General features: G+C 40.7%; 1 protein-coding gene and 1 pseudogene across 8 annotated transcripts in view; both read left to right on the top strand.

Annotated features, from left to right (window-relative positions):
* MAGI2 (membrane associated guanylate kinase, WW and PDZ domain containing 2) overlaps window positions 1–22,905 on the top strand; it is a 1,174,807-nt gene that overhangs the window by 144,411 nt on the left and 1,007,491 nt on the right. The gene's annotated exons all lie outside the window — the stretch shown is intronic.
* LOC132211289 (superkiller complex protein 8-like) overlaps window positions 1–22,905 on the top strand; it is a 100,729-nt pseudogene that overhangs the window by 920 nt on the left and 76,904 nt on the right.

Genomic DNA, 22,905 nt, shown 5'->3' on the forward strand with positions numbered 1-22,905 from the left:
TGGTACTTTGATTGAATTATTTTTTCCACCCTGTCTTCTAATTAACTGATCCTATCCTCAGCTTCCCCTAATCCGCTGAGTATTTCTTCCAATGTGTTCTTTATTAGTGCTATGTCAGCATTTATTTCTGTCTGTTCTTTTTTGTAGTCACTATAACTTTTATCACGCTGTTGAACATCTTTACCATCATTATTCTGAACTCTACCCTTTTATTATATAGGATTGGATGGTCAATGCTGGAATATATTCTAATTCCAATTTTCCACCTCATAGTTTGACAATATATATGACGGAAAATTAGAAGGCATTCTAAAAATGATAACTTTTCCCTACATTTACTTAGAGTGTATTTTTTTTATGGTAGAAGGAACATGAACCCCTGGATCCAGCTCTGCACTAACTAGCTATGCAGCTCCCGACAAGCTATTTAGTCTTTGTAAGCCTTGATTTCCTCATCCATAAAATGAGAATCATAATATTCACCACACAGGGTAATTGGGAGGATTACATGTGAATGTAAAGGGCTTTACATAGTCCCTGCCACATAATTTGTATTTAATAAACGTTACTCACATTCTTTCCTTTCTGTGTGACCTACAGCTATGTTAAAAAAGACAGAATTGATCTGATATACTTTAAGCCTCAAAATAAGAGGAGGCTGGGGAACAGGATAAAAATAAAAATAAAGGTTATTGACCCTCTGAAAAAAAAAAAAACCAAAATCTTCCAAAATTGGAAAAACAACTGACAATTAACCTTAGCTTTGGAAGGACAAAGCAATAAAATACATCAGCTAATGGTAAGATACAGGATGTGACAAAAAGAAGGCAAGGATGAATTCAAGATTCTGGCTGAGCAACTTGAAGTATAAGGTTGTCATTTACTGAGGTGGGAAAGGCTGTGAAATAATAGATTAGGAAAGAAGAGTGCAAATGAGCAGGATTTCGTTCCTGGAAATGTTAAATTTTAGGTATGTACTGATCATTCAATAAGAACTGTAGGGAATATGAGTCTGGACTTTATGGGAGATAATCTGGGCTGGAGATACATATTTGGAAGTCAGCTGTGTGTAGATGGTATATGAAGTTGTGAGATTAGCCAAAATCTCCAGTAGAACAGTGGAGATAAACACTGAATGAGGATAGAGGGGAAAGGAAGGGATTGAACATGAGAAGCAAAGGAGCCATCTTTTGGACATTATGAGAACAGAACCCTAGTAAGGGATTGTGCTCTATAGCGCCATCTTGTGGGCATTCGTGGAACAGCACCATAGCAAGGGTTTAGTCTCAATGGCGCCCTCTAGTGGGCATTATGAGAACACCATCCTAGTAAGAAATTAGGCTCAATAGTGCACTCTTGGGGGCATTCTGAGAACAGTCCCTAAAAAGGAATTTGGCTCAATAGCACCTTCTTCTGGGCATTATGAGAACAGCCCCCAAACAAGGGATTGTGCTCAATATCACCCTCTTATGGGCATTTAGAGAACTACACCCTAGCAAGGGATCAGGATTAGTTTCAATAGCGCCCTTCAGTGGAAAGGGATTAGTCTGAATAGCATCCTCTAGTGGACATTCTGAGAACAGCATTGTGAGAACAACACCCTAATAAGGGACTAGTCTCATTAGCGCCCTCCTGTGGACCTTCTGAGAGCAGCATACTATTAGGGGATTAGTCTCTATGACTCCTCTTGCGGACCTTCTAAGAATAGCGCCCTAGAAAGGGATTAGTCTCAACAGCACCATTTAGTGGACATTCTGAAAACAGTGCCCTAGTTTGGGATTAAGCTCAATAGTGCCCTCATGTGGGCATTGTCAGAAAAGCATTCTAGTAAAGGTGTAGGCTCAATGACGCCCTCTTGTGGGCATTTAGAGAACAGCACCCTAGTTAGAAATTCTGCGAGTCGAAAAAAAATTCCTTGTCTTACAGCTCTCTTAAGCTGTACTATTTTTTCATTGCTTTTTTTTTTCTTTTGGTACTTTGATTGAATTATTTTTTTCACCCTGTCTTCTAATTCACTGATCCTATTCTCAGCTTCCTCTAATCTGCTGAGTATTTCTTCCAATGTGTTCTTTATTAGTGCTATGTCAGCATTTATTTCTGTCTGTTCTTTTTTGTAGTCACTATAACTTTTAGCACGCTGTTGAACATCTTTACCATCATTATTCTGAACTCTGTATCAGGTAAATTCCTTATCTCTATGTCATTTATCTCTTATTCTGGACAGTTTTCTTGTTCTTTCACTTGGGAGTTGTTTTTTGTATCCCCATTTTGGCTGCCTCTTTGGATTTGTGAATATGTATTAGGTAGATCTGCTATGCCTCTCAATCTCTAGTGCAGTAAAATGTCAAATGCTGTTTCTGATGAGGTCAGGCAAAGGCTCAAAGCCTGCAGACACCTGCCTCTACCTGCAGACTGATTGGATTAACTCTCGAGTCTCAGCCAATTGCCCTTAGGTGTGGAGATAGGTTTTCCAACAGGTTGGGACAATTGCTTCTGCCTGGAGGCTAATTGTCATTCTTAGTTTCTCAATGGGCCTCAGAAATTCCACACGGGAGGCAAGGTGCTTTCCAATAGGGTGGGAAAACTGTCTCTCCCCACCCAACCCAACCTAGTACAAGTAACAGAAAAACCACCTTGATAGCAAAAGTCTTCCTGGGAAAGATGACCTCCCCAGCGCGAGGGAATGACTCCGCACAAGAAATCATGGTGTTTGCCTTCTGAGCTCTAACCCCAGAACCCTCAACCCTGACTTCTGCATACACAGCTCCAGTCCATTATGCCCTCCCTGTGCTGAAGCACAAGGTAAGTGATTGCACACAAAATGTTGTGTGTTGGCCCATATCCACTTGTAAGTAGTCAGTAAGGGGCTACTGATTAGTAGATGAGAATAAGTTGTGAAGAGTCTATCAACCAGAGGAGGTTGGTAAAGACTAACCTGACCTACTTCAATTTAATATTTTCCCTGGAGCTGACCCTATTATAAAATGTAAAAGCTCAGAAACATTATATCAGCATGTTTTTTAGTACAAGTAACAGAAAAGCCAACTAATGGTCTAAGCCAGGGGTGGGCAAACTTTTTGACTCGAGGGCCACAATGGGTTCTTAAAATGGACCGGAGAGCCGGAACAAAAGCATGGATGGAGTGTTTGTGTGAACTAATATAAATTCAAAGTAAACATCATTACATAAAATGGTACGGTCTTTTTTTTTCAATAGTTTTATTCATTTCAAACGGGCCGGATCCGGCCCGCGGGCCGTAGTTTGCCCACGGCTGGTCTAAACAATGAGAATATTTATTAGTACGTGGAGTATGTAGTTCCATTAAAAACTCAAATCCTTTATGTATGTCTTTAAAAGCAAGAAACTTTCCCATAGCCTCCTAGCAGACTTTTCATTATGTTTATTGGTCATTAATACATCATATGCTTTACCTGAGGTAATCACCAGTAAAATGAGGGAAAAGTGAAAGTAGGTAATGGCTGCTAGATAGCCAAACAGTAATAATTATTATACCAACAAATAAATTATAATCTTCTCTTGGTCAATTAAAGGATGCTTTCTGCTTTATTATTGTTTGAAAAAGTTGAAATTTGAGGGTATATGGTAAAAACACACACAATGTTTGATGCATATGTGTGTATCTCCTTGACATTTATACTTCCTAATGACTTTTAAAATCAGTAGATTTGAAGGAATTTAAAATAAAACTCTATCCTCCTGGATTATTAAAGTTTTTAAACCTTGAAGGATATATAATCCTCCATATTTATTGACTTCAATATGCTGAAGCAAAAGCACACATGATTATATTTCAGAGGCTATACTTCACTAGGATTACAAAAATCCCTAGCATATTTAAGCTGCATATTACAGAAACTAGAACGTGTTTAGCCACTTGATCACATCTGGGATTCTTTCAAGCCTATGCCTCATGTACAGTAACCAGTGATTCCCTTTTGTCCTTCCCAGCTTTAGACTGTGAATCTGTAAAGTGCAATGTATCAAAAAACAAATTTAGCCCTGGCTGGCGTAGCTCAGTTGGTTGAGTATCGTCTTGCACTGAAAGGTCCCTGGTTTGATTCCCAGTCAGGGCACATACCCAGGTTGCAGAGTCCCTCCCTGATTGAGATGCCTTGGGAGGCAACTGATTGATGTTTCTCTCCCACATGGATGGGGCTGTGTTTTTTTATTCTCTTTCTATCTCTTCCTCTCCCTTCCTCTCTCTCTAAAAAAAATCAATAAAAACATATCTTAAAAAAATTAAATTTAGAGTCAGAGTTTGGGGATAAATCCTGGTTCTACTGCTTAAGTAGCTATTAAACTTCCTCATTTCACTTAGATTTTTGGACTTTCAATTGCATCAAATTACCTGAAATATCCATGGCTTTGAAAGAAACTTAAAATAAAGCCTTTATCTATATAAGGTCGTCGTTCTGAATGCTGCAGGTCTGTGCGCTGTCTTGCCTAAGGATTCCCTCACGCCTAAGAGACTCTCCTGTTAAACAGGGTGAAGAATTCTCTTTCTCCTTTTTTCTCTTTCATTGTCTTCTGTGACTATTTTCTCTGACAGTTGCTTTGTCTTCGCCTAAGAAATGTAATTTGAAAATGACTGTCCAAATCCTCCTCCAGAATACAGTCTTAAGTGTCAGTGAAGTAACTGTTTAACTTGCTTTGTAAACCATCCTTTCTTCTCCGTTTTCGGCAAGAGTTATTTGCCCCAAGAATGTAGGTGAGAAGCCATTTCCAAAGTCATCGCAAGGCATAGGAACCAGCCCTTTGTATCTTGAGGTTATACATGAAAGGGAACCCGCAGCTCTCTCCAGACTTGCTGGCAGTGTCACTTCGAATGATCTGCCACCAGAGGGAACTGCAGCTATAAGGTTTTACGGTGCCTCAGAGGTGCTGTGTATTCCTAATAAAATGCAGGCTGGGTAATAAGCCTAATGCCATTGAACTTGGAAATTCTCACACAGCATTTTCTGAGAAACTAATTGTGTTTAATATATCTACAGCCTTTATTAGCCATTTTATCCTAAGAAAGAGGAACCTTTATTCACAGATTCCTCAATTTCTGAAGAGATGAAATCCACCCATCAAAAGGTATATAGTATAGATAATTGGGAGAAATCATAAAAAATAGAGATCTCACAGAAATAATAAACATTAAATAATATAATATTATATTGAAAGTGGGAACCTGATTAATGTTTTAAATATTCGTTCAAGATTTAAATAAGCAACTCTGTAACCCCACTTCATATGGTAGTGAATAAGTTATAGAATACGTAGACTCTAAAGCTTGCCAAGAATGTGACTAGCTTGAATGATGCTGCCACCGAGCTATTGAGGACACCTGTGACATTCTGATATAGAGCAATAAAAGCAAACCTGCTTCTATGAAAAGTTGGTTTTACCTAGGATACTTTTTTCTGTAGAGAAAATAGTCACATCTTTATTTTAAACTGCAATGATGACTCAGCAGTCATTTTTATGCTCTTAGTTTTTGGGATTGCAAACTTTTTGCTCTCTTAAATTTCAGTGTTTTTGTTTGTTTGTTTGTTTGGGTAATACCAGCATTAAGCAGCATTCAAGAAAAAAAAAATGAAGATAGTGAAGCAACCCAAATTTGTAGCATTAAAGACATAATTGTTTTACAAGGATTCCTCAATGTATGTCTTTGTGTGGTCTCAGGACCATCCTGCAGCCACCTCACCTGGGGCTGCTGTTCAATATTCATATTTCTAAGTTTAGACTTACATCTGTTGACTCTGCATTATGGGCAAGCAACATTCAAGTGGTTTTCATGCACACCCGAGTGTAAGAACCGTTATTTTAGAACATGCGTGTAGTCCCTGATCCTGTAACTTCTTGAACTGTTAGACACCCCTCGTTCTCGGCTTTCCTCTTTCACGGTCAGCACACATGGACTTCTTTGTCGTCTCTCTGTAGATACCTCCCACATGCACATTTCTTTCTTTTCTTAAAAAAAATTATTTTAGGACGTCCATTTATTCATTCATTGCTAAACAAATCGGACAACGTCCATGATTATAACACTTCTCTAGTCCTAGGAGATACTGTGGACATAAACATTATTCGTCCTCTTTCTGAGTGTGCATCCTAGCAGAGAAAATGAGACAGTTAAGTAATGAAAGTAAATGGGCTGAGAGTAATGGCAGAGGGCATGCATGGAGGTGAGTAGGGGGGATATTCCTCTCTTCTGTGGGTCTTCCTTCAGGGGCCAGGGAGGTGTCCTGAAGGAAAGGGTTATAAGGACCATAAGAGGCAAAAAGGTAGAGAGGAGAGCTCTAGAGAGCTAGGAGGACCCCAGAATAGGGAGGACTCAAAATTGCCTAATTATTGACTAGGAGGAGAAGAGTGGCCTAAGTGAAGGATGGATATTTGCACGGAGCACAAACAATAAAGGACTTTTAAAGTGACACTGTGGGCTGCAGTGCAGTGAATTAGTGAAGAGCAACACGAGAAGCTGGGAGACGGTTGTGGTAATGCAGGAGAAGCACGGCAGTGGTGTCAGGGGCAGAGGAGAGTGGTTGGACTGAAAAGCCGTGCAGCAGGGCGAGGCAGCTGGGTTGAATGAACATCTATTAAGGAGGAAAAGTTAGGGTAGAAGGACGTAAGGGAGGTTTCAAGGATGATCTCCAGGCTTCTGAATAAGACAGCCAAGTATGCATTTCAGACAAGCATGTCATCAATTTGAAGCATTTAGGGCATTTTCCTTGGAAATTCATTCTGCATCCAAACCTTATTTTCATTCTTCATCCTGTGTCCTTGAACCACCTTTTAGTACCATTGACTGTGTTAAAGAACATGGTATTGCTGCATCAACTCCCCAACAAGCCTTCCCACTTCTGCACCCTCTCACTCCAACGCATTCCATACGGAAATATCTCCCTAAACATGTCTCTTCTCTGTTATTTCCCTTTCCCAGGACTTCCTGATGCCACTCACAACCCAGACTGCATTGTTCGTGTGTAGGAAGGTATCCTTATATCCTCGGCAGTGCTCTCAGACACAGTCTCAACCCCATGATCTGGTTTTCAACATTGTTTCCTAACCAGCGTACTTTCCTTTCCCCATATTTCTATTTGCTTTGCCATCTTATTTTCCTTTACCTATACTTGATTATATTTCCAGAAAGACTATATCAATTCCCAGTGATCTCAGGCAGTCTCCTCCAGGTTCTCTCTCCTAGGTCAGTGTTTAAGTGTTCACAGGTGTATACAGGTTTCTTACTCACCGTGCTTTGAAATCAGAGATTAAGACTTACTCTGTTTCCGAACATCCCACATCGTGTAAGCATGTGCTAAATCTATAGAAATTGCTCAGTACTGCTTGATGATGAAGCCCATGCTAAAGGAATTCACAACTTCGCCTTAATTTCTTTAATATTTCGGATTATTGATAGACATGTACTCGCTCAATGTCATCATTTTCATGGTGATAGTGGCAGTATTTATCTGGAACCATCGGTATATATCTCTGGTGCTCTTTAGTCAAGTTTAAATCATTGTCTTCTAAGACTTCTCACTAAATTTCAGTGCTGAGGCTCATTAAATCAAGCCCTAGCCGTCGTAAACTTTGTGTTGCAGTGAATGTCAGTTGCATGTACTTCAAGCTGCAGAGGTGGAATCAAATGCGCTTTCCGGCTTCGAGGGCTGTTGGTTTCCTGCAGGAGAAGGGACAGTGCCCTGGGGGAGCCCAGGCATGTTCCAAGAACGCCCCGCTCTGACAGATGAGTCTGTCCTTTCAGAAGGGCGGCTCCCTTTGCAGTGACAAACAGAGCACATCACCTCCCAGGGGCTCGGCCCAGGTTGTAAATGTGCTTTCTTGCTCGGCAATGACAATATGGAGCGTGGCTGTCACTTGGGGCCACAGATGAAAATCAAGGAGGTACATGGCGTTGGCTCCCACAGAAAGAAGGGCCTTGGCAGAGATAGAGGGTTACCGAGTCCAAAACAGTCCGAGTCAAGGAAGACATTTAAAACGCAGTGTGACTGGTTGCTAAGAATATAGAAATAAACGAGGGGACTTTTTTGGTATGAAGAGAACTATGTGGAAACGCAGAAAAACCCAAGAGCCAGGCCTCTGAAAGAGAAGGAGAGGGCGTAGAAACCCCCTTCAAGAGGAGCCAGCACTTAGAAGGTCTTTGCTTTTAGAGTGGGCAGAGAGGAGTGATGCTGGGGATTTTGCTGACTCACTACCAATGAGATGGCTCAGCTACTCTCTGAGCACCTGCTCAACACTTTGCCGAGGGCAGACTAGCTCATCCCCCCACAACTCTGTTTACCCTTTCCCTCAATTAAACTAAATCTGGAAAGGAGGCTTTTGTTATCTTTATTTTACCAATGAGAAAAAATTCAGACAAATCAAATATTTTTCTCAAGGCAACATAAGCGGCAGGAGGTAGGAGTGAGATTCAAAGTTACATCTGACTCCTAAAGCAGTGCTCTTTCCTTCTAAGCCCACGGCCTATTAGCAGGGGTCATATTTAAAATATTTAACACTAGGCACAGCTTTCAACCTCATTTGTTGTTAATCAGCTTTACTAACAATATCCTGAGCTAGACAGGATTAACAATCTGCAGGATAAAATTTGGTGAGTGGTGCAAAAGAAAAACTGTCTCAGATTTGTTAAACAGGCAGGGAAAACTGTTTTCAAGACTATTGCTATAGCTCTGGCAGGGCAGCTAAGTTGGTAGGTACATCCTCCTGATACGCCAAAGTTGCAGGCTCAATTCACAGTCAGGAAACATACAAGAATCAACCAATAAATGCATAAATAAGTGGAACAGCAAGTCTCTCTTTCTCTCTCTACCTCTCTCTATTCATAAATTAATTTTAAAAACTATTGCTAAGAGAGAGAGAGATTGAATTCAACTGTGCTGAAACAAAAAGTGGAATGATTTATATTTTTACTGTTTAAATTAAAAAAGATATGTTATTTAAATCTTATTTTTTAATTTGTCAATTACACTTGACATTTAATATTACTTTATATGGATTTCTGGTATATAGCATAATGGGGAGACATCCATAATCTATGAAGTGATCCCCCAATCAGTCTAGTATCCACCTGGCACCATTCATACTTATTACAACATTATTAACTAAATTCCTTACAGCCCTGTGACTATTTTATAACTGCTAATTTGTATGTCTTAGTCCCTTCACCTCTGTTAACCAGTTCCACAACCTCACTCCCATCTGGCAACCATCAGCTTATTCTATGTATATATGAGCCTGTTCTGTTTTATTTGTTTTGTTTTTTAGATTGCACATATAAGTGAAATCATATGGTAATTTGTCTTTCTCTTTCTGACATATTTCACCCAGCATAACACCCTCTAGGTCCATTCATGTTGTTGCAAATTTTAAGATTTAATTCCTTTTTTTTTTTTTTTTAGCCAAGTAATAGTCCCAAGATTTTTCACAGCAGAGGAAAACATCAACAAAACAAAAAGACAACCTACTGCATGGGAGAAGATATTCACCAGTGATACATCCAATAAGGGGTCAATGTCCAAAATTTATAAAGAACTCATACAACTCAACACCAGGAAAACCCAAACAATCCAATTAAAAAATGGACAGAGGACCTGAATAGACATTTCTCCAAAGAGAACATAGAGATGGCCAAGGGACATGTGAAAAGATGCTCAACAAAATGCAAATTAAAGCCACAATGATAAATAACACACACCTGTCATAGTGGCTATCATCAATAAATCAACTAACAAGTATTGATGAGGATGTGGAGAAAAGGGAGCCCCCATGCATTGTTAGTAGAATTGCAAATTGGTGCAACCACTATGGAAAGTGGTATGGAGGTTCCTCAAAAAAAATAAGAACTACTTTATGACCCAGCAATTCCACTTCTGGGTTTTTATCTGAAGAAATCCAGAAACACTAATTCAAAAAGATATATGCACCCCTGTGTTCACTGCAGCATTATTTATAATAATCAAGATATGGAAGCAACCTGAATTCCCATCAATAGATGATTGGATAAAGAGGCTATGACACACATATACAATGGAATATTATCACATGGCAGGATTTTTAGATTTTTGAGTAAACTAATGAAAAGTATTGGAGGATGTTAGAGGGGAGGCTGGTTAATGTGATTAAACTATCTGTGTTTGTTTGTTTGTTTGTTTGTTTGTTTATTAATTAATCTTCACGTGAGGATATTTTTCTATTGCTTTTTAGAGAGAGTAGAAAGGATGGGGACAGACAGGGAGAGAAAGGCCAGGGCCAGGGATGGAGCCTGCAACTGGAATCGAACCTGGGAACCTTAGGCAGTGGGCTGACACTCTACTGAGCCAAACTGGCTAGGGCCCATCTGGGTTGGATGAATTGTCACTTATTATTAAAGTTAGATTCTTACTGTCCCACAGAGACTGGGAGGGAGGGGTGATGTCTACTTCTATGATTACATTTCAAATGTATGACTTCAGGACCTTCAGAAAGACATAAGTTGTAGAAGATTTATATCTAAAATGGGAAGAGAAAAATTTTACAATTGCAAATTTTCTAAAGTAAATGCTCTAAGAAAAGGAAGGTCAGGGATCTATAGTCAGGAATAAACCTGTCTAAAGTTTAGCCAAGATGAGAGGAACATTACCCACTGGTCACTACCCGTTGTTAAATATTTTAAGTACCAGACTGTGAGCTACTTAAGGGCGGTATTTATCTAACTCTTCCTTGTATCATTATAGCACACAGTTCTCGATACACGTTTTAGATGTTCCAGGAATGTGTTGAATAAATGAAAGAATGAATGCATTGCAGTTTTAGCCGAATTCTCCGAATAATACTAATAATAATGGAAATACTAATAATACTAATAATAATGATGGAAAGAAATATATTTTCTATGGAGCAAAAGTGATCCCTATTTGTTATTCTACCATTTTGCATTTGGATGCCCTGTAGAAGTATTTCACAAACTGGTTTATCATGGAAAACTATGTGTTTAAATTACTTCCCTGCATGAAAGGGTATATTGTTCTAGGGGTAGTTAAGTTTAGAAAATCCCTCTCTAAGATTTTCACTTTCTTTTTTTTTCCTTTTTTGATTAAGGTATTACATATGTGCCCTTATCCCCCCCAATGTCCCCACCCACCCAGTCACTGCCCTGGTGTCTGTGTCCATTGGTTAGGCTTATATGCATGCATACAAGTCCTGTGGTTGATCTCTCCTCCTTACCCCTGCCCTCTCCTACCTTCCCTCTGAGGTTTGACGGTCTGATTGATGCTTCTATGTCTCTGAATCTGTTTTTGTTCATCAGTTTATGTTGTTCATTATATTCCACAAATGAGTGAGATCATGTGATACTTATCTTTCTTTGATTGGCTTATTTCGCTTAGCATAATGCTCTCCAGTTCCATCCATGCCATTGTTGCAAATTCCTTCTTTTCTACCACAGCGTAGTATTCCATTGTGTAGATGTGCCACAGTTTTTTAATCCACTCATCTGCTGATGGGCACTTCCTTTATTAGTATTTTTAAGTCTTGGAGAGGTCTTTAAATGCCATGTAATTTTGTAGTAAACTTTCTTTTCTTTTTTAAAAGTTTTATATATATATATATTTCAGAGAGGAATGGAGAGGGAGAGAGAGATAGAAACATCAATGATGAGAGAGAATCATTGATTGGCTGCCTCCTGCACGCCCCACACTGGGGATCGAGCCTGCAATGCAGGTATGTGCCCTTGACTGGAATCAAACCTGGGCCCTTCAGTCTGCAGACCAACGCTCTATCCACTGAGCCAAACCGGCTAGGGCTGTAGTAAACTTTCAAATATACTTTTTCTCATGTTAAAAATGTTTTTGGCTACTGTTCTAGTGTTCTAAATAACACTACTTGGGAAATGCAGAACTCAATTAAAATTCTTTCCTTTGTGAAGAAATTGTGACTTAACCTCTGTTGAGCACTTACTTTGCATTTTGCTGAGCACTCTAAATTATTATATCACCATTACTTAGTATTAATATTTGCCTTTTTTTAGTAGCAAAACCAAGGTTTATAGTGCTCAAGTACACAGTATTAAGCAACAGACCTGGAATTCAAACTCCAGTCTATCTTGCAAGCTTAAGTTTTTAAGTGCTAGGCACTGATTTTAAACTACGGTCCCCAGACCAGTGCATTGACATCATCAGGGAACCTGCTTGAAAAATCTTGGAACACAGCCCACTAAATCAGAAACTCTAAATGAACATAAGTATCTGGGTTTTAACAAGCCCTCCAGGTAGGGTTGCCCGATAAAATAGCCCAGCTGCTAAATTTAATGTCAGATAAACAACAATTTTTTTTTTTTTAGTATAAGTGTGCCCCAAATATTGCATGGGTACACTAATACAGTTGATTATTGAATAACACAAGTTTGAATGTATGGGTCCACATACGTGTGTGTGTGTGTTTTAATAAATAAGTCTAGTACTTGTAAATGTATTTTCTTTCCCTTATGATATTCTTCATAACATTTTATTTCCTCTAGCTTACTTTCTTGTAAGAATATAGTATATAATACATATAACATACAAAATATGTGTTAATTGACTATTTATGTTATCAGTTAGGCTTCTGGTCAATAGTAAGCTATTAGTAGTTAACTTGAGGGAGTTGACAGTTTTACACAGATATTCGATTACATGGGGGGAGAAGGGAGAGGACTGGTATTTGTGTCTCTAACCCTAGTCGTTTTTGAAGTGTCACTGTACTAAAATAGTTGTTCATTATTTGTCTGACATTCAAGGTAAACTAGGTATCCTGTATTTTTATCGGCTAAATCTGGTAAACCTACTGGCAAGTGACTCCCATGTGAACTAAAGGTTGAAAACCTTTGTACCTCAGGATTATGACTTCATTGAGGTGCATTCACACCTATAAGTTGAACTAGGCTGAACTTTTTCTCTTTTTTTTTTAATAAGCAGTGTTTTACTCTTCATTATCTAAAGAGTAAATAGTGACCAACAAATAGCAGAATGCATTTCCTAAGTGGAACAGTTTTCAAAATGTCTAATACAACATTTCGCAAGGAAATAGTAATGGGATGCCCAATTGCAGAGCACAGAATTTGAGGGTAAGGAGAGAAAGTGAGTTATAGCATAACAAAAGTTCTGTTGTTTTTCCCCCAGTAAAATTGAAGAAAAAGTAAGTCCCCCATTTTTATTGCATCTATTCTGAAGGAAAAAAAAACACCACAACTTTAGAAACAATTCTGACAACAAATGTCCAAGTGTAAATTGATAGATGAAAATGCATTTCAACTTCATGCTTTACTTTGTGATCATTAATTTCTAAATTATCCTTGCACAACACCCTGGAGAGCAAAAGACAAATGGTACATTTATAACTTACTTATTCCCTCTCAAATCTTTTCAGAAAACAAACATGACCCCGAGCTGATGAAATGATTTCCCATCATGTAGGGACCTCATGCAAAGAAAAGGCTAGCTCCACAACCTGAATTGGGGATTCAGTAATAATTTTCTTTGGCTACTTGGATAAATGTCTCTGAAAGAGGTATTTCGGGGCTCAAAGCTTCCTTTTTAGTAGACTATCACCAGCCACATTTTAAAACAAAACAAAGACCCCTGGTAGGTGTGGACCAGTTGGTTGGGCAGCATCCCGTGTGCTGGAAGGTTGCCAGTTCAATTCCTGGTCGGGGCACACGCTCAGGTTTCAGGCTGGATCCCCTGGTAGCAGGCGTGCAAGAGGCAGCCAGTTGATGTCTGCACCACCACCCCCACACACACACACACATCAATGTTTCTCTCTTTCCCTCTTCCTTCCTCTCTCTCTAAAAATCACTTTAAAAGTCTTTAATTTTCTTTTTAAAAGGAAGAAAGGCATTCCTCTATATGACTCTACTATCTTGATACGACTTTTTTTTCGATTTATTTTTCTTTATTGATTAAGGTATAACATATATGTACTTACTGACTTTTTAATTTTTTTTCTAGGAAATGAGAGATTTGTAAAACTGAATTCAGCCAAACGTGTGTTTGCTGAGTTGGCTTGCCTGAGCTAAGCATCACTAAAAGCTGTTACTTAGTATTTTATCAACCACAGGGACTCTAGAAATTTGGAAAAACAACTTTAATCTGGAGACCAACACACTGTAGGAATAGGGCAAGGCCAGAATTAGCACCAGCTAGTATCTTTCTTGTTGTCCAGTGAAGGGAAATCATATAGATGGCTATGGCCTGGTATTTATCGTTAATGGTAAATTCAAGTGGTGATTTTCAGACATGAGTATAGGAGGAGGGGGCAGGAGGAGGCTGTCAACTAACTCATAATTAATATAATTGATCTCAAATAAAATTATATTTTTTAAGTAATAGTGTACTGCCGGGGTCCAACCCCAGCAGGTCCAGGGGTTCCCAAAGGCGTAGACGGAGTTGGCGAAGAAGGAAGGACACGGAGACAGTGTTCAGTTGATCAGCAGCCTAGCCAGGATCTCTAGCCAGGATCTCCAGCCAAGTTCTGGATCTCCAGAGAGGTTCTGCTTCGGATTTCCAGCGAGGTTCTGTAGCCATGTTCCCTCGCTAGGTTCTCCAGCCAGGTTCTGTCCAGGCTCTCCAGGCAGGTCCAGTCACCAGGTTCTAGTCAGGTTCTCTTGCCATGTTCTATAGTCAGGTTCAGTCCAGGATCTATTGCCATGTTCTCTCCAGTGAAGTTCTTCTGTCTCCAGGCTCCATGTAGGTTCTGTCTTCTTGGCTCTCTTCTGAGTTCTGTCTCCTGAGTTCTGAGTCTTTCTGTCTTGTTACAACTGTATTTATACCAGTTGATTCAATCCTATCAATCTCTATTACAAAGGTTAGGGCATTTCTTATCTCCATTCCAGGGAGAAAAGATTATGTAGTTTAAGCATGATTGTTCGTAGTTAAAGGGATTAATTACCCGCCTGGCACTTAGTTGAGGGGTTTTATTCCCTCCCTAACTTCAGGGGAAAATCCCTACCTGGGGATTCAACCTTTCTCAGAGGTGACCTTGGTTGAAACACAGCGCCAAGAAGGTGAGCAAACATATTAAGAACAGTATGCCATATATGCCAGGTCCCTTGAAACAGCAAGGATGGACCGGCTCCCGGCAGTGTACTGTCATATTAGGCTAACACAGATCTTTCCTTAAACTTACAGGAAACCTTGAATGCGTTCCTGAACATAAAATGTGTTTTCATTTAACATTACATTATTCCTCACAAAAAAATATAACCTTAATTTGATATTGTTGCTAGAGGGAATTCAGTGGTTTGCATTGCTTCTGCTTTGAGACAATATCATCATTAATAAAATCCTAGTCACTGGTATTAAATGGATGCAAGTTCAGTGAAATAATTAAATATTAAAGGAGAAAATCTTTATTGTGGCAGTAAATCAATCCATAGTTTCAGCATTCACTATGCTAAGCACTCTAGTAATTAAAAAGCACTTAAATGGAACACATGCAGATAAATTAAAAGTGAATTTCACAAGCTAAAACTTGTAGTGGTGTCTTAATAGAGATATAGTTAAAATATATTTCATTAAAGGGTGTGCAATTTAGTTTCCGTATAGTTTAATACAGATACTGCCAGTGCCACCTATTGGTAAAGAGTAGAACTCTAAGAGTTGCTTATACCTGAGTGTTATTCCTTGATGTTTAAATGATACTTAAGTTATTAATACATATCTTTCAAGTGATTTTTAAGATGACTATTAAATATTTGCTAATTTTAAAAACCTAGGAATATTAATCATAACAGTTATTTCTGTACATGTACTTTGAAACTACAACTCGATTAGTATTTTTGGTTAAATTGTTGTGCCGTAAGCCTAGAAATTTTAACCCAGGGTGATTTTCATTAAATGTCCTGGAGAACTTAAAAAATAACAACAAACCACAAACAAACACCATTTCACATGCCATGACCACACCCCCAACTAATTAAATAATAATTTCCTGAGGTGTGTGGGGATGATCAGTATTTTTTGGAAGTGCCCTAGGTTATTCTAATGTGCATCCAAGGATGTGAATCATTCTTTGAAACTAAAAACGAAATTTAGAACTGTAGTTTCTCATTAAAAATGGGGGTGTGATAGTGACATTACAACCCTTAAAATCACTTTTGCCTTTTTATTCAGTAGTCTTCATAGCAAACTCACTCACACTATAACATCCACATTACTGATTTTTTTTTCTTTATAATCTCTAGCCTAGGAAAGCAAATAACCCACATTAGGAAAAAAAAACTACAAAAAATTTAAATTGTTTTTACAGGGTTATGCAAACTAAATTGGCTTCCTAAAACCTTCACTGTGATGTTGAAGGGTTGCCATCAAAGGCTTTATAAAGGCAAAAAATTAGACAGGCCGATTCTAGATATTCAGTATGTGTCAGAGGTGCCAGGTTTACAGCCTCAGAGCTTAAGTCCATTCCCACTGGACAGTTCACTAATGGCGTTCCATGGTGCCGCAGTCACCAAGTGCTAGACATAAAATGGTGATATAAGCCTGGTCTGTAGACTCAAACATCTGACAGTCCACACAGGGCATGTACTTCTGTGGCACAGACACTGTGTAATTGAGTTTTCAGTGTGTAGAATTGTCGGTAAACACTGTTGGTGTTCAGAAGACGGGGACATGAGTGAGGCCCAGTTTAATCAAGGGGCCCCTACGGAGGAAGTTAAACCTGATTAGCGCAGAGGTTTCGGAGACTGATCACCATTTTAAAGGAGAAGGTCCAGAGACCAGAATTACAGAGCGTGAGGCATGGAGTGTTAGGATCTGTGAAGACACAGGGGAAGCAATTAAAGCTGCAGAGGAGCCATTAGACGAAGATGGAGAAAACGAGTACCAGGATAAGGTAGGGAGAGCAGTTTCAGGAAACAGTGGCATGGCAATGGTGTCAGATGTAGCCGGCGTACGGGGAAATGGTATGAAGGACAAAGAGGACGAAGGCAGGAAACACAAGCCCCAGCGTAGAATATGCTGGAATAACATAGAATACATAGAATAATGCTAATGGGGGCTATAATGTATTTTCCCCCCAGAGGAAACAAATTAATTCTTAGAAACACTCCTTGATTCTTTCTAGATCATCCATCTAATGGCAGAGATTCTAGCATAGGTACAGACAAGTGTCACATAACAATGGGTGCACATATATATGTCACAGGTACAATGTTTGCAATCATTCTTCTGAAAATTATCTCTATGGGATTGGTCTTATTCACCTTTGTATCCCGATGGTGCCTAGAAGGGACATGGCTAATCAATACATAGTGAAATATCGAATGATGGAGAAAAGTCATAACCATAATTGATCACAGATTTTTTTTCAGTCTCTGCCAACAATCGCATTCTCTTGAATGACTTCTCTCGGGGAAACTGATCAGCTAAGAAAATACGCATTTTTGTTAGCTGATTTGCATATTATGCAGTTTTGTACTCCACCCCGATTGATTTGCATTTTGAGAAAGGGATAAGCTTAAAACGTATTTTGCATTCTGTTAATTTTTATTAATTTTTCAATTATTAACCACTTACTTATGTTAAGTGTGTTATAAACGTTGGGGTCAGAGAGAAACCAAGAACTTGCTGAGGAACTCTTAGCCCTGCAGAGAGAGGCATTGCAGTCTTCATGAAATTCTGGGCAGTCTGTGTTTCATCAAAATGTGAGAACAGCCCTAACTGGTTTGGTTCAGTGGATAGAGCGTCGGCCTGCAGACTCAAGGGCCCCAGGTTCGATTCCGGTCAAGGGCATGTACCTGGGTTGCGGGCACATCCCCAGGAGGGAGTGTGCAGGAGGCAGCTGATCGATGTTTCTAACTCTCTATCCCTCTCCTCTCCTCTCTGTAAAAAATCAATAAAATATATTTTTTAAAAATGTGAGAAAAAAAGCAGCTATATGAGAATCCAGTTTTATTATTTATCCATAATAATTCTTAGGTTTTGCTCTTTCACTTTATTTATTTTATTTTTTTCTTTTTCTTTTATTTTCTTTCATTTTAAAAAGTTCCACTGGGCAGTGATTTGCTCCTTTAAATGCTTTTCAAACGCAGATTGCGAAGCTCTTCTGAAAAAGAAGAGGGAACTGCTAGCAGTGCCGCACTTCAGCATGTTTACCTGCTAGGTTCCAGTATGTAAATTCAGTTCCCAGCCTGGGAGTCAGCTTCCCATAAAGTGTTATTGAAATTTAATTTCCCTCCCCTCTTTTATACTCTCCAACATTTCGCTGGATTGTAGGAATAATGAGGGTGGAGCATTTTGAAAACAAAGTGAACCATGTCTAAGTGCTGTGTAAACAAGGCGTTATTTCATGTGTGGCTGGGACTCTCTGGGAGTGGAGAGAGGAAGTAAAGACCTTCCATGTCACCCTCTGACCTGTGCCTTGTGTCACAGAGTGAGGCTGTGGCCAGTGCAGAGACCCCTGTGAAATTAGCTCACAGGTTATTTCTTTTCTCTGTTGTAAATGTGTCCACAGTATCACATCTCCCGCCAGAAATTACCTCAGGGGCATGCAGTACAGAATTCAGAGGCTAAAGTGTTTCTTCCATACCTCAGTTCTGGGGTTTTGATTTGAAACCAAAAAATTCCCAAAGTAAAGGACATTTAGGTGTCATATTCTCTGTGATACAGGGGAGATGGGTGAGGGTGGGGGGCAGCTTTCATGAGCAATCTGGTTTTGAGGGCAAACTCACTTTGGAAGATGCCAAAGGTTGATGATTTTATTGCTTGGAAAGCACATATTTTTATAAAGGACAGCTAAGTGGGAAGGTTCTTAATTACAGTGCCTATGCATTCAGCTTTTTAAAATAGAAGGTTATTAAACTTTATTGATGCTATGTATTATATTAATGATACTGGTCCATCTGTAAATCTGAGATTTTCCTATTGTTTTTCTTTTTTTGTTTTTCTGGTATTTCCATGGTATTTCCAGATATAGTCAATTTTTATTATCTGTGTAGATGAAAGCATTGCTTCAACTCAGGTAACTAAAATGGTGTTTTAAACCTCTAACAACATAGACAAATAGTATTACGTTTTCTTGGCTAACCAGAAGGACAACCCAAGGCCAGCAGACTGGCACTCTCCGACTCTCTTTAGCCAGGGTTTTTGCTGTTGAGTGTAATTCCGCAGCATGTGTTCTGCACAAAGACACCCTGTGAGAGGGCAAGGGGCTGTACATCAAAAAGAAGCCTTTTCCCAATACACACCCTGACAGTATAAAGTCCCCTGAGACAGCCAGTCTCCAATTTGCTTGAAGCCTCCCATAGACTGGCAGTAGCCCTCATCATAGTTAGCCTGCCCAAGTGTTTGAAGAGTTTCCCCATTATGGGGTAAATTTTAAAAGGAGTCCTTAAAGACTATAAAGAAAAAGTTTCAATATGCTATTGAAGTCTCCTTTAATAATGGAGGACAATGACTAAAAAGTTTGAGATGACTTGCCCTGGCTGGTGTAGTTCAGTGCTTAGAATATAGATTCAGGCATGGAAGGGTCCTGGGTTCGATTCTTGGTCAAGGGCAAGTACCTAGGTTGCAGGTTTGATCCCCAGCCCTGGTCAGGGTGCATGCAGGAGGCAACCAATCAATGTCTCTCTCTCTCACATTGATTTTTCATTCTCTCTCTCCCCTCCCTCCCTCCCTCCCTCCCGTCCTCCCTCCCTCCCTCCCTCCCTCTCAGTCTCTCTCTCTCTCTAAAAAAAAAAAAAAGAGAGAGAGAGAGAGAGAAAATCAATGGTTAAAATATCCTCCGGTGAGGATTAACAACAACAACAACAAAAGTGTGAGATGACTTTTTTCTTTCCAGTCATCTCAAATTATATCACTTGGGCAGCTACCAATTTTAGCTACTCAAATCTACCCTCTCCCCACTCCCCATGGAGGGGAAATTAGATGTGGAGAACAGGGATGTCCTCTCATTTAACCGCTCAGCAATCAGGTAATCTTCTCTGGCTAATCAGAAGTTGGTTCTATAGTAATTTGGTTTGGAGAATCAAGGTATCTTTAGCTCATGATATATTTAGTTCCTGCAATGCCTGATGTTAGGGAGAAGTCACACCTGTAAGTATGTATATGAAGACTTTCCGGACAAAGTGATTAGAAAAGGGAGGGGAGAGTGAAGGTGAGCAGGGAGATATAAGATACTTAATTCACTCTGCTCTTGTTTCCATGGGCAGCATCCAGGGTTGGGGTCCGGGTTCCTGAAACAACCTACTGAGCCACAGCATTCATTCACTTCATTCCCTCCCCCAGCTCCAGGAACGCATCACCTCCTTCTACACAGATACTTGCAGTGAAAGACAGAGAGAGTTAGAGATTTTTGCATTAATAAATACATTTGCAAATAAATATAATTATCCTTAACTTTCCACTTTGTTAAATTCTCATTAGGATATTAATAAAGTAAAATTGCCATAAACTACTTGAGTTAGCTTACAAAACAATGAAAAGTAGAAAATAAACCCAAACCAGAATGAAACTAATGAAGAAAAAACAGAAACATAACTGTTAACAGATCCCAGGTCAACGTTTTAGGAAGTTTAGGTGAATTAACTTCTCAGCATGCAATTCTCTCCATTTTAGTGCCTGCCTTTCCCCATCTCCCTATGCTAACGACCCAGCTTCCTGGGAGCAAGCCCCCATCAGAACTTCCTTAATTTTTAAAAATCTAATTCAAAACATAACTATAATGTGAAATAAAATAACTTGTATGGTATTTTTTAAAAAAATACCATACAAGATAATATTATGGTATTTTTATGGGAATATATATGTGCATACATATTTACATGAGTACATACACAGGCTATATAATGTAAAAATGTATGTGTTGTGTAAGTATATATACATAAGGACACACACAGAGACAATAAAAATAAGAGAAGTAGGGAAAAGATATCTAATGCCAAATGTTAGCAATGGTTTTTCTCTAAATCCTAAACTCAATGGGAACTCCATTCTTTAGATTTGATAAACTAAGGTATGGATTATTGACTGTTGCTACCCTCGAATTGCTTTTTGTTTGTTTTTTACTTTAAGTAACATCACTGAGATATTTATAAGGTAATTTGTTTTGTTGTAATGAAAAAGCCTAAGTAAATTTTATTTTGTACTAGAGGTACACAACATTCTTGCACTGGCGGGTGGTCGGGGGTTGCTCAGTCCGGCCTGCACCCTCTGGCAATTTGGGACTCATCAGGGGATGTCTGCCTGCTGGCTTAGGCCCACTCCCTGGGGACATCCCTGGAGGGATCCTTAGCACTGCCTTGAGGGCGAGAGAAGCTCCCACCACTGCCACTGTGCTCGCCAGTGTTGAGCCCTGCTTCTGGCTGAGTGGCGGCGCTCCCCTGTGGGAGCACACTGACCACCAGAGGGCAGCTCCTGCATTGAGCGTCTGCCCCCTGGTGGTCAGTGCACCTCATAGTGACTGGTAGTTCTGCCATTCAGTCAATTTGCATATTAGCCTTTTATTATATAGGACTAGAGGCTCGGTGCACAAAAATTTGTGCACTCGGGGGGGGGGTCTCTCAGCCCAGCCTGTGCCCTCTCCCAGTCTGGGACCCCTCGGGAGATAACGACCTGCAGGCTTAGGCCTGCTCCCGGGTGGCAGAGGGCAGGCCCAATCCCTAGGTGCAGCCTCTGGTCGGGCTCAGAGCAGGGCTGATTGGGGAGTTGGGGCGCCACCCCCTGTCATGCACAGAGCAGGGCGGATTGGGAGGTTGCGATGCCACCCTCAGTCACGCTCAGGGTAGGGCCGATAGGGGAGTTGGGGCACCGCCACCTGTCACACACAGAGCAGGGTGGATCAGGGGGTTGGGGCGCCGCCCTCTGTCACCCACAGAGAGGGCCGATCAGGGGGTTGGGGCGCCTCACCCTGTCACACTCAGGGCAGGGCCAATGGGGAGGTTATGGCTCTACCCCATCACACACAGAGCAGGGCCCGTGGGGGGGGCGGGGTTGGGGCGCCGCACCCTGTCACACACAGAGCAGGGCCAATCAGGGGATTGGGGCGCCACACCCTGTCACACACAGAGCTGCAGGGCAATCAGGGGGTTGGGGAGCTCCCCCCTATCAGGTACAGAGCAGGGCTGATCAGGGGGTTGGGGCGCCTTCCCCTGTCACGAAAAGAGCAGGGCGGATAAGGAGGTTGTGGCCCCGCCCCCTGTCACACACAGAGCCGCAGGGCTATCAGGGGGTCTGGGCGCTGCCCCCTTTCATGCTGATCCCGGTGCCGGGAGGCCTCGCGGCTCCGGTGATCCCGGTGCTGGGAGGCATATTACCCTTTTACCATATAGGATAGAGGCCTGGTGCACGGGTGGGGGCCGGCTGGTTTGCCCTGAAGGGTGTCCTGGATCAGGGTGGGGGTCCCGATTGGGTGCCTGGCCAGCCTGGATGAGGGGATGATGGCTGTTTGCAGCTGGTCACACCCCCTTCAGGTTGGGGGCCCCCACTGGGGTGTCTAGCCAGTCTGGTTGAGGGGCTGAGGGCCATTTTCAGGCTGGCCGGTGACTGAAACTCCCAACCTCTCCTTTTTTTCTTTTTTTTTTATTCTGGGATTTATTTACCTTCTATTGCTGTCACTGGACCTGAGAGCTGGCTTTAGCTCTGAGGCTCAGCTCCAGATCTGAGACCTCGGCTGCTGAAAGCAGGTATCTGGTTTGTTTGGCTTCTATAATTGAAACACTGTTGCAACTCCAGCTCAGCCGGCTGGCTGAAAGCATGCGGTTTGTTTAGCTTCTATAATTGCAATATTGTTTCTTAGAGTGCAAGCTCAGAGCCCAGCAGCGGCAGGCGGGGAACCTTGGCTTCCTCCTTCACTGGAGCAAGCAAGCCTCCTGTTCGCTTCAGCTGCCTGGCTGCCGGCCGCCATCTTGGTTGGCAGTTAATTTGCATA

The sequence above is a fragment of the Myotis daubentonii genome, chromosome 10 (genome assembly GCF_963259705.1).
Source record: "Myotis daubentonii chromosome 10, mMyoDau2.1, whole genome shotgun sequence".
In the NCBI taxonomy this organism is placed as follows: Eukaryota; Metazoa; Chordata; class Mammalia; order Chiroptera; family Vespertilionidae; genus Myotis; species Myotis daubentonii.